This window comes from Ambystoma mexicanum, chromosome 2p (genome assembly GCF_040938575.1).
Source record: "Ambystoma mexicanum isolate Mex_15411 chromosome 2p, UKY_AmexF1_1, whole genome shotgun sequence".
Taxonomy (NCBI): Eukaryota; Metazoa; Chordata; class Amphibia; order Caudata; family Ambystomatidae; genus Ambystoma; species Ambystoma mexicanum.
Window position 1 is genome coordinate 1,069,217,509 of NC_090923.1, and position 14,155 is coordinate 1,069,231,663.

At 46.3% G+C, this 14,155-nt stretch overlaps 1 protein-coding gene across 1 annotated transcript in view; it reads right to left on the reverse strand.

Moving 5' to 3' along the window:
* ATL3 (atlastin GTPase 3) overlaps positions 1 to 14,155 on the reverse strand; it is a 1,042,039-nt gene that overhangs the window by 412,589 nt on the left and 615,295 nt on the right. The gene's annotated exons all lie outside the window — the stretch shown is intronic.

Sequence of the window (14,155 nt, forward strand, 5' to 3'; positions counted from 1 at the left end):
TTTTGCAGAGGCTGTGTAGTCGGAAGCGAAAGCTCAGAAAACTTTCCTCCCAACCAGACTGTCTCTGGTGGCTGGCGAGCACCAGAGAGCCCCTTGAGCAAAGGAAGCTCCTTTTCAAGTGGCACGGGTGACGGTGGACCAAGAGCAGCAGTTTGCCGTGTCGCGAGAAGCCACTGAAGCAGAGTACCTGTGAGCAGCGAGCGAATCAGACCTGCAAGCCTTATCCAGTGAGTTCATCAGCTGACAGTTACCTCAGAGTGCTCAATACAGGCATATGCATAGTAGCAAATACTTGCGTGTGAGTGGAAGTAATATTGAAGGCAATTTTGATACCAAATTATCAGAAACCAGCAAAAATGTATCTTTACGAGAACCCAGCAACAAGAAGGGGCGATATTATTAGAATTGAATTCACACAACCATTGCCCAAGCCAAAAGAAAACCAAAGCAAGGTAATTTAAAACCAACACATATTGCCAAAGGCAGGAGGGGGCTAATGAAAGTTCCAAAGGTTGTAAAGCTTTTTGCCCCCATTTGAAGAAGGATGGATGATACGCTGTGAATTGAAGAGGTCTCGCCGGACAGAGAGATGGAGAAATGCTAGGTACGCACAGCCAAGAAAAAAGGATGGCGTCAGGGGCATTCTTATTCGAGGGGGCTAGGATCTCGAATTGTAGACATTACCTAAGGTATATGGCTCTGTTAGTGGACTAATTTGGGAGTAATCTGGAAGAAGACTGAAGGGAGGCGGGAGGGAGATATTGTCATGACCCGGCGAAATTTCCCCTTCTGGACCTTATGGTCATTGTCACGAAGGGCTTGTACTCCTTGTTCCTCCCAACATGGCCGTACCAAGCTCCGTGCTACGCACTAGCTTTCACGTCGTAGCAAGTACTATAAATTGGTCACGCCCCTGCGGGTCGGCGCGTCTCAACGCTATCTTCGATAGTGACCAGACGTGTGTTTGCTCTCTACATTTGCTTCCTTGATCCTCATACTTCCTTCCTTGCCTTTTTTCCTGTTCCTGGACTTCCCCCCTACATTGCTTGTTTATCACTAATCCTGGACACCCTGGAACCACGAACTTCCCGGAACTCTGAACGTGCTCTGCAACCTGACGAGGCTCGGGTAAGCCTATTTAAGACCCGAACCACCCACAGGAAGAGTCCTGCGGCCGAACAAGGGAGATCCCGATCACAGGTGAGACGGGGGGAGATTTACGACAGTTTGAGACGCCAAACTATCAATACGGATTCTACCATGGAGAATGCTATTCAGGACCTGATGCGCGGAATGCAAGAACTTTCCACAGAGATGCAGAATATACAAGCCGAGAATGCGGCACTAAGACAGCTCGTCTTGTCAAGTGACTCCGCGAACAAGGACAGCGTATTATTGGGAGGAGTGGTTGATAAATACGACGGTTCAACAAAGACCTTACGTGGATTCCTGGATTCTTGTTTGGTACATTTTACCTTTAAGCCCTACTATTTCACAACTCCTAGGGCTAAGGTGGGCTTCATAATATCGCATCTTTCCGGTAATGCCCTTACATGGGCCACTCCATTACTCAATTCAGGGGATGCTCTCCTGGATGATTATGAAGGGTTCATCGCGGAACTCAAGACCATGTTCGAACGACCAGAGCTGGTTCACAGTGCTCAAGAAAAGCTACTTGACTTCCAACAAGGATCCCAAGACATGTTGACCTATGTTACCAGATTCAAACAGCTAGCCAAAGAGGCGGACTGGCCCTGGAAGTTTTGGGCATGCCCTGGTTACAAAGGCACAATCCATATATCAACTGGACGGCCGGATCCTTATTCCTGGGCTCGGAGTTCTGTATGAACCATTTTTAAACCTGGATACCTCAGTCACAGCCCCTAAAGGTCCACCAAGGTGTCCAGAGACACCACTCATGGTTTCCAATATTGTACAAGTTCCAGAAATCTATCAAGGGTATGCTGATGTATTCTCTACTGCCATCGTTCAAGCCTTACCTCCACATAGACCCGAAGACTGTGTCATAGATACTGAACCCTCAGCAGTGATTCCCTTTGGCAGGATGTTTATCCTTTCAGAACCAGAAAAGAGAGCCCTCTGGGAATACCTAAACACTAATCTTGAGAATGGCACCATAATACCTTCAAAATCACCAACTGGTGCTTCATTGTTCTTCGTTCCTAAAAAGGATACCAAAGAGCTCAGACCTTGCCTGGACTATCGGGGCCTAAATCAACACACCCTGAAAGACAGATACCCACTACCCCTGATCTCGGATATCCTTGAAGCTGTGAGAGGTGCAGTGATATTCACGAAACTGGATCTCCGAGGTGCTTACCATTTGATCCGTATCCGGGAAGGAGACGAATGGATACCCTTTGGCCTGACTAATGCTCCCGCAGTCTTCCAGCGTTTTATGGATAGGGTGTTCTCTGACATGTTATTTCTCAATGTTATCGTCTACCTGGATGACATATTGATCTTCTCAAAGGATTCCTTGAAACATGAAGAACATGTAAAGGCAGTACTTCAACATCTCTGTGAAAATCAACTCTTAGCCAAACCAGAAAAATGTTTGTTTCATGCTACATCAGTTCACTATCTGGGGTTTGTCCTTAGTTCAGAAGGAATTAGTATGGATCCTTCAAAGGTGAAGGCCATACTGGCTTGGCCCGCCCCAACATCTGTAAAGCAAATACAGTCCTTCCTGGGGCTTGCCAACTTCTACCGGAAATTCATTCCCACCTTTTCCGAGATTGTTCAACCCATTGTTAATCTCCTGAAGAAAGACGTTCCATTCAACTGGTCTATACCACAAGACAAGGCATTCCAACGCTTGAAAAAAGAATTCACTCAGGCCCCCATCCTGGCCCAACCTGACATAAATCGTCCTTTTCTAGTGGAAACAGATGCCTCCAATTACGCCATAGGAGCAGTTTTAAAACAAGAATCCGATGATAAGTTGGAACATCCCATTGCTTACCTTTCACGGACCCCGACTACCAGTGAGACTCACTACTCAGTTCTGGAGAAGGAGTTATTGGCCATTCGTCATGCCTTCACTGAATGGAGACATCTACTCCTGGGTGCTAAATATCCAGTTCAAGTCCGTACTGATCATCGAAATCTTCAGGTCCTACAATCCATGGAGTGCAGGAACAGTAGACAAGCTCGATGGGCCTACTTCTTTGCTCAATATCAATTTCAAATCTCACATGTTCCTGGACTGCAAAACATGATTGCTGATGCCCTTTCTCGGCGTCCCGACTACGTTCCCTTGGAGGATAAGATCTATCCTAAAATGTTTCCACCTACAATCTTTGTAACTCAATCGATCAATCTCCTGGAAGAAATCAGAGTACAGACTCAATCATCTGAACTCTGGAAGGACATATCCGAGAAAAATCCCTGGCGTTTGACAATCAAGGAAGGATATTTATTCAAGAACAATTCTGTGGTCATTCCGACAAAAGAACTTCAACAGAAGGTAATGAATCTATGCCATGATACTCTTCACTCCGGCCATCGAGGGGTAACCAACACCTTCCGTCTTATACAAAGACAGTTCTGGTGGCCAGGGATGAAGTCCAGTGTAGTTCAATACATCATCGATAAAATCTGTATGTGGCACATAGCCTTTCCTCAACAATACTTTGCATCCAGCGGGAAAAAAGAAAAAAGGGGTAGCTATATTAATAAGGGCTACACTTGGGTTTAAGAAGCAATTCATGTGTAAGGATCCGGAAGGCAGATTCCTGGCACTCAAAGGGGCGGTGGGTGATCAAATAGTTACAACGTGTGGCCGTCTACGCCCCGAACGAACAAGATCACTTCTGGCCATGATACTTTGGAAACTAGGAGTTGGTGTGAGGGAAAGGTGGTACTGGGTGGAGATTTTCAATTGTGTTATGAACCCCACAATGGACACAACATTTAACACTCATGAGCAACGATAATAGAGTTTGGCAAGCCCTGGGTAAACGTTTCAGGGACTTGGGATTGATAGAAACCTAGCAGGTCTTTCATGAAGCCGAAAGGGACTACACACACTACTCAGCAGTGCATAGGGGCTTCTCGAGAATTGACATGATCCTGCTCTCTGCTGCGCTCATACCCCAGATTCTAGCGATAGAACTAGGGCTTTGTTACCTTTCAGATCACGCTCCTGTGATCCTTCAGATTGAGGCTGTCAAATGGGTGGAGGGTTGGTGCTCAGAAACGATGGATGTTAAATTAATGGCTCTTAGGATATAGCACTGTAGGCGCACATGGAAAAGGTGACCACTGACTATTTGCGGGAAAACGACACTGGGGAGGTGGACTGATGAGTGTTCTGGAATGCAGGTAAGGCAGTTTTCCGGGTAGACTTTATATATCAAACAACAGCTATTGGCAACGTACAGACCTCGAGAGTCAAGTGAAAGCCACAGAAACTTTACATAAAACCGACAATCACTGAAAACACTACAGACCTTGCAGAAAGTTAGAGCACAATTACAAGCCCACGTGGCTGATCATTTGGCTCAGAAGTTGCTGCAGACTATGCACTTATTATATGAAAGGGGCGAGGCTAACCGCTTCTTAGCATTTAAATTGCAGAAGCAAAGGACTCATAACTGTATAACCTAGTTACAGGAGTCTGATAAATTAGCGATAATGTTATCATTTCACGTAGGACTGTTAACAGGCAGTGACTATCCCGTTGCTCCAGACTACTTACTGGTAAAGGTGGGGTTACCCCACATATCAGAGGAAGATAGGGGCTCTCTAGAAAGCCCCATTACAGTGGAGGAGGAGGGTCTTGCTATAAGCTCCCTCCTGACAAATGAGTCACCGGGCCCAGATGGGTTTCGGAACGGATTTTATAAAACCTTTAGGGAATGGTTTATACCCCCTCTGACCAGATGCTTCAATAGAATTAGAGAAAGTGAGACCATATCGGTGGACATGGGGGTATCCACAACATCCCTGTGACTTAAACCGGGGAAGATCTTACATATCAAGACATTATCCTTTTCACCTTAGAATTCATTTGTTTAGAGTGTGGGGGTGAGAATAGTACTTTGGACATGGGACAGTTTTGTTTTGGACATTCTGACACCAACAGTTCTTTAGTTTTGAGTTTAGGTAGGGAATCTCTGCTAGTGCAGGGACAGCAAGGCCTTTTCCCAACCCCGATTATGTTCTAATAAAAGTCTTTAGCCAAAATCATGTCTAGCTTGTGTACGAGTATCATTTGACTCCTTCCACAACATTGTCCATTTAGTGAAGGAGGAAAATAGGGTATAATGGTTGTTGGGCCTGCAATCTAGTGCCACAAACATCTCAATAAAATTAGAACTAGGCTGGTATTGAATACAATATCTGGTGAAAATTAAACCATTATTATATTCGCTTAAATTGTGGAATACTTTGGAACTATATATGCACCTTGACGGCTTACGGGACGTCAAATAAAGTTATTGTAGTTTCAGAATATATAACCACCCCATCAACCACCCCAGGAGCCACAATACCTGGGAGAGGCTTGCCAGGGATCTCTGGTTGGTTCGCAGACTTCGCTTTCTTTTTGCCCGGTTCTCCCATGGCTGATCCCAATGCTGAGGCGTCTCCACAGCGTTTCTCATTCTGCGGCTTACAGTTCCTCGGGCCGCGCATACCAACTCTCTTGCTCAGCTGGGCACCCGCTTCTTTGATGTCTGTTGGTCTGTGCTTGGCGGACCTTTCCATGATTGCTCCACCTCCTGGTAAGCGTCCCGGTCTCGGCTTTCTGACCAACTCTCGCTCTCTGGCTACCGCCGAATCTCCCGGTTCCTGCAGAGAGAATCTCACTTCCTGACGACATCTCCCTCCTGTCTTTTGAACGGGTTCTGCCGAATCAGAGGTCTGAAAAGACTAGACCGTTTACTCAGGTTTTCATTAGTGCTCGCTATGTTTCTGCACTTCGTCCCAGTACTGATCTTGAGGACTCCCAATGAGTCAGTTGGTCTCTTCCCTCATCTCAGTACATTAGGGATAGGTATCTTGAAGAGTCCACACTCTTCCTCGTCCCAGTACTTCCTACCTTACCTAACACATAGGAACACTAGGGATGGTGTTGTAGGGGGTTGGTGAGGAAGGTGGGTGGGCCATTGGGATACCACATTCTAACGCCCAGATCGTCACTAATCCCATAGGGGGCTTCCCTCCCCATGAAATACAACTGCTGAGTTCCACCCCCAGGGAGACTATCAGGCAGCGGCCTCACCTCCCTGGCCTCATGGGAAGGGTCTCCCCCGAGGGGAGAAGTGACATCTCGGGATTTGTCACACTTCATGATTCAGCTCCTTTTAAACATCTTAAATCAACTGGATGAACATAAAACAGGGAGAGAGAATGAGTAAAAACATTTCATGGCATACGGTCGACGACAATAACCGTGCCTATGAATGTATCTCAGATGTAAAAATTGTGTCATCCTCACTGTGTTCTTGAACTCAAAGTTCCTTTTTTTCTGTTCCCCACTTGATCATATTTCCAGACCATGTTTACATTGACAATGGGGTAGTGGCGTGCCATTGAATTGCAAATTGTATTTTGACTAAGATAACTCCCAGCAATTCAAATGTGGTTAATAGTTTACTCCTTTTCCTTATTTTCCTTATTGTGACTAGACCCAGTAGGCATAACTTGGTAGTTGGGGGATTTCCCCCAGTTAGCAAACCTTTCTAGTTCTTCGATTGCTGTATTCAAGCGATCATGTACCTGTGGGCACTCCCAAAACATGTGCAAGATATGTGCTCCTATATGTGCTCCTATATGTCCACATTTGGGTCATTTCTCAACTGGGTTCCCATTGATCTTGCACATCAAGCTCAGTGGCAGATATGCTCTCTGAAGACACTTAGCAGTGTATTAATTTGAAACTTATATTACGAGATACATTTGTGGTGTTCCCACATTCCTGCACCATTCTGCATCTTCTAGAGGGAAGTCTAGTTTTCCCCATTTGCCTCTCACTTTAAGTATCCCTTTGGATTGGAGAGGGCGATAGTGAGCTGACCAGGAATGGCGGACTCCCTGTGAGCTTTGTTCGTCTGCTCCCATTAATCCTAAATTATATGTACCTGAGCTGTCCACGAGAGCATAAAACGTGTGTCTGCAGTGTGTTACTAATAAACAGAGCACATTGGTAGGGGCAGGCGGACCAGTGCCCACCCGCTACTGCCACAGCATGGAGGTCTGCTAGGGCCCGAGGAGACGGCAAGGCCCAGTGGTTTGTTGGCGGGGGCATTGTGCAGCGCGCTGGTTGCGGCGCTGACTGGTTTGTAGCCTGTGGTGGAGCGATGGGCCTTCCCAGCCCACGGGAGTGTGTGGACTCGGCCGATGAGGGTGGCTGGAGCCCACTGAAGGCTTCCCCCCATTGTGAAGGGGCCAGTGGGGAGTGCCCCTCTCCAATACTGTGAGGTGAACAGGTCTGAATGTGGCTGAAGAAAGTAAAGACCAGCCAGGTGTCCCTAGCCTGGACTCCTCCTGAGGTGGGGGCCCCAAGCTGCCCTGGATTGAGTGGGAGGATAGCCCAGTTTGACAGGGGGGCCGCCGGTGGGGCTGAGATGTGTGGAGGTGGCCCAATGGTCCCCAGAGAAGTTGCCCTGGAAGTGGAGGTGGTCGGTGCACCCCTGCTCTGACAACTTAAAGGGCCTGGTTGGCGTGGGGGGCACCGGGTGTCTGGCTGTCAGTGGAGGATGATCAAGAGTAGGAGCGTAGGCTTCCACAGTGGCCAGGGTGATCATATTGCACATTGAAAATATCGGATGGGCATGTCGGCTGCAATATGACTTTGGCCTAGCCCTCTGCGGGTATAGTACTCTCCTGACATCACCATAAACTTTCTTCTTGCCTCTCCGCTATTAAATTTTGGATGTCCTCTCACTTCCTTACTAAAACGGAACTCCTTTTCTTCCCTGCCAACACTCTTCCTCCTCCTTCCCCTCCTCCTTTCATTCTCTTTCCTCCTTCCCAACCCCCCTTCTCTCCCCATGCCCACAACCTTGGTCTCCACATTGACCCCCACCTCTCTCTTTCTCATCACATTTCCCTCACTGCCAGATCTTGCCGTTTCCACCTGTACAACATCCGCAAAATTCGTCCTTTCCTAACCTTCCAAGCTACCAAATTCCTCATCTCCTACCTCCTCCTCGCCAAACTTTTCTACTGCTTTACTCTTCTCTTTGGACTCCCCTCCTCTCACCTCTTCCCCCTCAAATATGTCTATCACTCTGCCATTCGCTCCCTCTGCCACCTCTCGACTCCATCTCCGCTTAACTCACTAGGCTGGCTCCCATTTAACTCCCAGCTCAAATTTAACATCCTCTGTCTAGTCTTCAAATCCCTCTATGGTCTTGCCCCGCCTTACCTATCCTCCCTCCTCACTTTCTATACTCTTTCTCGTTCTCTCCGTTCTGCAGATCATTTCCTTCTCTCTACTCCTCCTCCCCCCTGTGCCCACTCCCTTTTCCGCTCCTTCCAACTTCTCGCTCCCTTCCACTGGAATCTCCTTCCTCTCCCCGTCCACTCCATCACCGCCTACCCCTCATTTCACACTTCTCTAAAATCCTATCTCTTCCACTCTCCCCCAGCACCCATAGTTTCCTCTCTCACTACTTAACCCTCCTCCACCCACTCCTCCTACCCCTCTCTCACTTCTGTCCCTCTCTCTTTGTACTTATCCTCATCATTAATGTAAATTATTGTTTGTACTGTTTTCTGGTTTAGATTCATTGTCCTGTATTGGTTGTTGTATTCACTTGTTCCTCTTGTAAAGCGCTTTGGATTAAACCGCTATATAAATTAAAATAAATACAAATAAATACAAATACAAAATAGTACGATCTGTGATGGTGAAGGGGGACAAACTCCAGAAAAAGCTCAACTTTGAGGGAAGCTCCTCGTCCAGGACACCCATGAAATGGCTCACCCTGGGGTCCAGGGGCTGGGGGAGACAGCCCCGGAGGGGGCGGCCCAAGAGTCATAAGTGGACTTTAAAGGAATCCTTTTGGACATTAATGCAGGGATTGGGGGGCTGGGTGCCAAGCTTGACACGCTCTCTTCCAAGGTGGATATGCTTCAGCACAGATTGGATAAACATCGGGACCGTCTCGACGAGGTGGCGCACAGTGTCCAGAGTTGAAGATGGTGAAATGCCTATTGCGTCCAGGGTCTCGGCCTTGGAGGGGCAGCTTAATGTAGTCAGTGCTAAAAATTAGGATTTGGAGGGGCGGGCCCACAGAAATAATATCTGATTGATTTCGGATTGGTCGGGATCCGGGAGCACCAAGGGCTGACCAAGATGGAGGAGTTAGTTGAATCCCTGTGCATAGTGGTCTTGGGTGATGCAGAACTCTCCTTGCTGTTTGTGGTTGAGAGGGAGCACCGTATACCGGCCTCTCACCCAGTGCCTGGTGCCCCTCCATGCCCCATTATCATCCATCAGTTAAATTATCGAGACTGTGACACCATACGGTGACTGACGAGGCAAAAGGGACATCTACAATTGGATGGAGACAAATTCTATGTGTACCCTGACTGGCTACAGGCGTCCAGGAGATCCTTTGTGGGGCTGAAGCACCTACTCCGGGACAATCACATCCATTATTTCATGGTATTCCCGGCAAATTGGATGATCCAACATGAAGGAAAGGCACTTCTTGTTCCCGTAGTCTGCTAGCTCCTTTGACGGCTTTGCCGGGGCACATAGACAGAACCATCACCGTCCCAGGAATGGTTCCAGATCATAGCAGGGAGGGTCAGGAGGATCCCTGAGATTGAGGTTGTCTGAGGGGACAAGGCCCAAGAGATCTGCACTAAAGGATGAATATGAATTGAATAATTATCTCGACAGCACAGTACACTTAGGAAACAATGTATGGTATCAACATATGAATGAGGTGGGCCAACGAACATCTGTGTATGTGCACTCCAACCTTATAGTATGGGAAAATCTAAGGTTTTCATAGCCATTCAAATAGATGTTCAAACAGCACATTGTCTATCTCATATAGCACTCTGTCGAGCTAGAGATCAGTTCATGGGTCGAAAAGCCTCTTTGGTATGGGCAACAGAATGGACCGATCCTGGAGAAGATGATTATGTGCAGGATTTGAAGACAGGAGCCAGAGTGTACACCAGAAATCATGTGATAAGGTATGAAGAGCCTGTGAAGAAGGGAGGAGGAATAAGATGGGAAATAAACAGAAGATTAGAAAGCCCAGGAAAAACTCAAGAGGAGATTCGTAGATGGAAGGAAAGAGGCCAAATGCAGACCTGGGGTTCAGTACTCTCCCCAGATGGTTGGGAAGACTGTGTAGTTATATGTAGTGCATGGATGATAATTGGTCGCCCTGCATCAACTATTGGCATTGTAGAACATGGATGCAAACCATTATGGACAAAACTTGCAAAAATACTGACATGGGTCGAAGATAGAGGGGGGCTCTTGCAAATAGTGCAGAGCTGTGGGTCAGAAATAATGGCACAAGAAAGATGGGAGAAAATCAGAACTGAAGAGACATTTTTGATGTACCAGGAATAAGTGTTGGGGCAGCAGTGATAACAGATCACTACTGGGCTTGTGGATCCAGAGCTTATATTAAGTTACGCAAAGACGGGGGAGGACTATCTTCATTGGTGATTCCAAAGAGTGACCTGAATATTGGTGAATTCCCAAAAGGAGATGCACACCTGAGGAAGAAGAGATCTGCTGAACTCCCGAATCAAATGAAGAGGAGAGAGAACTATTTCTCAGCCATGTCCATAGAAGCCTTTGATTCTATTCCATATGAGCTTAGATTGTTCAGCAAGACTTCATTGATATTCAGGATAATCTTCTTGCCCAGGATCCAGACAGAGGCAAATAATAAATGTTTGCAAATAACCAGATGGGAGTAGCTACAGACAATCAATAGAACTATAAAAAGATTCAATGCTATCAAGGAAGAGCTGAGAGCCATGCGACTGATGACTCTCCAGAATAGGTATGTCCTGGATATGATTACAGCTATGGATGGAGGTGTTTGTGCCAAAATTGGATAAATCATGCTGCACATTCATACCTTCTCATGACGACAAGAATGGCACCTTGAAGGAGGCTGTTTCGATGTTGACAGACCTACACATCCAGATGATTGACAAAGTGGAAGATATTGCTGATGACAGTTGGTTTGGATCCGTTTTCTCATGGATTCCTCAGTGGATGGCGGATATGTTTGCGGTACTTGGAGCCCTGTTTGTGATAATCATGCTTGTATTCTGTGTGATCAGAGTTATAATCGCTCCATGCAAGAAGACTGCAAAGAAAGCGGTAGGGATGAAGTTTATAATTGATGTCGAATCTGGAGGAAAGCTCAAGGAATGGACAGATGAGGAAATCCGAGACTACGTAAAAGCCAGCATACATGCACCTGAAGGTACAAAGTTTCTGTATCCAAGACATCGGAAGATGTATGTGGGAAGATGGGTCTACTGCAGCCCCAGTGGACATTGTACACTTATGACTTGGAGTATTGACGAGCATGTAAAATCAGCGGTATGTCTGAAAGGAGTTGTGAAGATTTGGGTCCCAAAGAAACAGTTTTTCAAGAGAGGATGTCTTGATGTAAAGATGATGAAGTGGTCAATGAATCGCCCAGAGGGGGCGGGGGGGCGTAGAGGTGCAGTCAGACACCCTCACTCAGAACTCCGTCCCTATGTTTCCTATATGTAAGGGAACCAGAGATGACATGTGCAGTCCCAGTAAGAGTGCCAATACTGCAGAAAACATTCAAAGCAAGATACCCATTGAGGAAACCCTACCTAAATGCACCCAGACATAGTATTCGTTTTGATGAAGTGCCAGAAGAAATGTGCCTTTGAACAGAAAGAGGAGCCTGATGACGTCATATGAAATACAAGCTGACGTATCCAGAGGACGAATTAAGAACATTAATGTAAATATTCTCCAAGAACTGGAGTAGACTTTAAAGATGAGCAACATTTCGGGCCCGAGATGCAGATGCTCATGCTACAAAAACATTGAAGAATATATAAGTCAGTTAACACGTGTATAGATGCTGAAATGCAAGTAGGGAAAAGTAATCATAAGGCTGGCTACGTAGTGAATTAGATTGCAGTGATGCGCCAATGTATATACGTAGGAATGTATAGAACCTGGATGATTCAACAACGCACTTTAGCAGGCTCTTGAACCTTATGAGAAGGGAAAAGACTTTCAAAATGTGTGGCGCAGTTGGAAATAACTGATGGCAAGGCAAGTTTCAGAGAAGGTTGGGCTGGCCTAGGACCAAGTAGATAAGGCCACAGTCGAATGGATGGCTGTCAAAAAGGCTACAACGAATGTGAGAAAAGAACACGCTTCTGTTTGAAGCAATATGAAAAAAAACACTGAAGGCTTCTAAAGTTCATCATTTAAAAGGATTAATTGCTGCATAAAGCTCAAAAAGAGTGGTCTCCAAGTCACATGAGTGAGCTTGAAATAGCCTGGGTCAGGCTGTACCGAAACTGGGAGGCATAGTGAAGTTGTACTGCCTTTATTTCCCAGACGAAGTCAACAGCTCCAAGGCCAGGTTCAAAAGCCTAATTGTCTGACACTTTGCAGGAGTGATGATAGAAGGTGGGTTAATTGGAAGGAAGACATGATCACGCCGAGCCTTCATGCACCTGTGATGGTAGACTGCGTGCTGCTAGCATGGGGAACATTCTAGAAGTGTACAAGGGTGCCAAACCAATCATGGTGGGTCATGTAATAAAGAGCCCTATAGTTTAAGGAACCAATCAATCGTCGTGTATTTAGTGACAATGGTGATAAGTTATTTGGGATGGGCTTAGATGCCCACCTGACTTAGGTACCCACTTATAACCTCTGGCTGTATAGAACGTATACTTAGATGTTCACTGAGAGCCAATCACGGGTACTCATGAGATTTGTAGTTTGCCACGTAGCATGACGTCAGCAATGATGAGTTTTTATAATAAAGAAAACAGTTTTTTTCAAAAAAAAGCTTTGAGATCGAGCTGTATGGTGTCGGATGATGCCTGTTGTACTCCCTGTTTTAGGTGATTGATATTAAAACAGAAAGCACTTTGCCAAACTCCAGGAGTCATTTTGATTATTGTTTGAGTAATTTCTGCATCCCCATCCACCTCTGAGTATTGCTACCTCGTATTAAAGGACTCTTAGGAGTAACAGTTCACTATGTTCTTCTTGCACAGAATATCAAGTTTCTTTGCTCTTTTCCCAGGGTATTATTATCCAGTGTTCTTTTCTCTCAGAATTCAGATTTCCAGTAACTATTTTTCTTATATCACACCACTTTAAGTTCCTCAGTTTCATATTTAACTTTGCTTCATTACTTCTACTGGGGTGGGGTGCTTGCATGGTATAAGGATTCCCTCTGGGACTCACGTTATTGCTGTTATCTTCGACTGTGAAGGAGAACGTCTTTGGGACCCTTGTTCCATGGGCAGAGTCTCCCTTCCCTTGTATTACTGTTTGTTTATTTTTGTCAGAGTTTTCTTCCTCTGGTTTTCTCCTCGCTGCATCTCAGTGACCGGACACCCTCCTATTGTATGCCTGCAGAGGTATCTGCAATGGTTTGTGGACAGGCTGTCCACCACGGATCCTTTGGGGTCTCGCCAATGCCTTCCTCTTGGCTCCTGTCCTTTCGGCTTCTTACGCTAGTGTATACCCTTCTAGTATAGTGCAAGTTTGAAACTCGCGGCCTTCCCGGCTCATGACTACTCCACCTTCTCCAGGTGTTATGCAGCTCTGGGTCTTCCCTTGCCTGCATATGCGTTCCCTATATATTCTTCATCGAGCACACGCTATTCAACGTACTTGTCCATGTGGATTGGATACTTCGATTTAAAGGGACATGTTCTTTTTTTATGTGATAATGACATTCATTAAGTGTTTCTTCTTCCCAGTCTTGTTGTTTAAAAGTGTCTGGTATTTTAGAGCATCCCATGTAGGCCATGGTGTGCACAGCTTTAGGGAATTCTGCACAGCAACAGAAGTCCTTGTCCTCCAAGGTGGAGTCTCTCCCGGTGAGGTCCCACTTGCCTCGACCCCTAGGGAGGTTGTTGCGGGGTGGGATCACCGCCCTACCCTCACAGGGTG